This window comes from Phytophthora infestans, genomic scaffold, assembly GCF_000142945.1.
Source record: "Phytophthora infestans T30-4 supercont1.45 genomic scaffold, whole genome shotgun sequence".
Taxonomy (NCBI): Eukaryota; Oomycota; class Peronosporomycetes; order Peronosporales; family Peronosporaceae; genus Phytophthora; species Phytophthora infestans.
The window spans coordinates 263,953-267,283 of NW_003303714.1; positions in this window are offsets into that span (position 1 = coordinate 263,953).

Below are 3,331 nucleotides of genomic sequence, written 5' to 3' on the forward strand. Positions count from 1 at the left end.
TACAATATATATTGTAAGTATTTCCTCCTCCCTCTTGTATCATCACACACACACACACCACACAGGGTGACGCCTTTCACTTCGGTTTTTGGGCGGGCGCATTTCCTCAATTCGTAAGACACAAATTACTCCCGCCACCTCTAGCTCAGGGTTATTCAATCTGCGCACGGCAGGGGCCAGACTCACTCATCTGTCAGCGGGGTTTGGCGACAGCCTCCACAGTAGCTATGTTTTTCTGCGGGGTTATGATAGCCACCCGCCACTTGTGTCACTCAGTTTGTCAATGGGGGTTATATGGACGAAGCAGCAACAGATAGGAAGTCGCGGAGACACTAAAGCTCCTCAAAGACGACGCAGAGCACCCGGTGGCGGGGGGGGGGGGTAATCAACGGCGAAGAGGTAATAAAACGTTTGGTGGCGTAAAAAGGTTGAAAATGAAAATTGTGGACACTGGGGGTATCGATTCCCCTACCTCCCGCATGCGAAGCGGGCGCTCTACCATTTGAGCTAAGCGCCCTCATACGCAGACACAACGCACACCAATCGACGCGCTCAAAGCACACCAGCATACACTCCCACAAACACCCTACCACACCCAACGCACACTCAAACGGCCACAACCTTAACAGCTACATGCTTTGCCGTCGTTTGTGAGATAGAATCGATGTGCGCACGCCTTTAATACGCTCCACACTCTCCCCTTTCCTGCTATCCTCAGCATCTTCAAACGCAACGCACGTCAGCGCACCCAAGCGTTCATCTCTCTCTCCCACTATCTCTCTCACTCTGTGTCACTCTCTCTCCCTCTCTACCTTTCACTCACACACACACACACAGGTGACGCATTCACTCAGCTTCTGTGCGCGCGCATTTCTCAATCCGTAAGACAAACTACTACCGCACCCTAACTCAGGGTTACTCAATCTGCCTCAGCAGCCGCAGACTCACTCATCTATCACGGGCTTGGCGGCAGCCTCCCAGTAGCTATGTTGTTCTGCGGGGTCTGATAGGCACCTGCACTTGTGTCACTCAGTTTGTCAATTGGGTTATATTGACGAAGCAGCAACAGATACGAAGTCGCCGAGACACTTAAGCTTCTCAAAGACGACGCAGAACAACCGGTGGCGAGGGGGGGGGGGTAATCAACGGCGAAGAGGTGATAAAACGTTTGGTGGCGTAAAAAGGTTGAAAATGAAAATTGTGGACACTGGGGGTATCGATCCCCCTACCTCCCGCATGCGAAGCGGGCGCTCTACCATTTGAGCTAAGCGCCCTCATACGCAGACACAACGCACACCAATCGACGCGCTCAAAGCACACCAGCATACACTCCCACAAACACCCTACCACACCCAACGCACACTCAAACGGCCACAACCTTAACAGCTACATGCTTTGCCGTCGTTTGTGGGATAGAATCGATGTGCGCACGCCTTTAATACGCTCCACACTCTCCCCTTTCTTGCTATCCTCAGCATCTTCAAACGCAACGCACGTCAGCGCACCCAAGCGTTCATCTCTCTCTCCCAATATCTCTCCCACTCTGTGTCACTCCCTCTCCCTCTCTACCGTTCACTCACACACACACACACACAGGTGACGCATTCACTCAGTTTCTGTGCGCGCGCATTTCTCAATCCGTAAGACAAACTACTACCGCACCCTAACTCAGGGTTACTCAATCTGCCTCAGCAGCCGCAGACTCACTCATCTATCACGGGCTTGGTGGCAGCCTCCCAGTAGCTATGTTGTTCTGCGGGGTCTGATAGGCACCTGCACTTGTGTCACTCAGTTTGTCAATTGGGTTATATTGACGAAGCAGCAACAGACACGAAGTCGCCGAGACACTTAAGCTCCTCACAGACGACGCAGAGCAGCCGGTGGCGAGGGGAAGTAATCAACGGCGAAGAGGTGATAAAACGTTTGGTGGCGTAAAAAGGTTGAAAATGAAAATTGTGGACACTGGGGGTATCGATCCCCCTACCTCCCGCATGCGAAGCGGGCGCTCTACCATTTGAGCTAAGCGCCCTCATACACAGACACAACGCACACCAATCGACGCGCTCAAAGCACACCAGCATACACTCCCACAAACACCCTACCACACCTAACGCACACCCAAACGGCCACAACCTTAACAGCTACATGCTTTGCCGTCGTTTGTGGGATAGAATCGATGTGCGCACGCCTTTAATACGCTCCACACTCTCCCCTTTCCTGCTATCCTCAGCATCTTCAAACGCAACGCACGTCAGCGCACCCAAGCGTTCATCTCTCTCTCCCACTATCTCTCCCACTCTGTGTCACTCCCTCTCCCTCTCTACCGTTCACTCACACACACAGGTGACGCATTCACTCAGTTTCTTTGCGCGCGCATTTCTCAATCCGTAAGACAAACTACTACCGCACCCTAACTCAGGGTTACTCAATCTGCCTCAGCAGCCGCAGACTCACTCATCTATCACGGGCTTGGCGGCAGCCTCCCAGTAGCTATGTTGTTCTGCGGGGTCTGATAGGCACCTGCACTTGTGTCACTCAGTTTGTCAATTGGGTTATATTGACGAAGCAGCAACAGACACGAAGTCGCCGAGACACTTAAGCTCCTCACAGACGACGCAGAGCAGCCGGTGGCGAGGGGAAGTAATCAACGGCGAAGAGGTGATAAAACGTTTGGTGGCGTAAAAAGGTTGAAAATGAAAATTGTGGACACTGGGGGTATCGATCCCCCTACCTCCCGCATGCGAAGCGGGCGCTCTACCATTAGAGCTAAGCGCCCTCATACACGGACACAAAGCACACCAATCGACGCGCTCAAAGCACACCAGCATACACTCCCACAAACACCCTACCACACCTAACGCACACTCAAACGGCCACAACCTTAACAGCTACATGCTTTGCCGTCGTTTGTGGGATAGAATCGATGTGCGCACGCCTTTAATACGCTCCACACTCTCCCCTTTCCTGCTATCCTCAGCATCTTCAAACGCAACGCACGTCAGCGCACCCAAGCGTTCATCTCTCTCTCCCAATATCTCTCCCACTCTGTGTCACTCCCTCTCCCTCTCTACCGCTCACTCACACACACACACACAGGTGACGCATTCACTCAGTTTCTGTGCGCGCGCATTTCTCAATCCGTAAGACAAACTACTACCGCACCCTAACTCGGGGTTACTCAATCTGCCTCAGCAGCCGCAGACTCACTCATCTATCACGGGCTTGGCGGCAGCCTCCCAGTAGCTATGTTGTTCTGCGGGGTCTGATAGGCACCTGCACTTGTGTCACTCAGTTTGTCCATTGGGTTATATTGACGAAGCAGCAACAGATA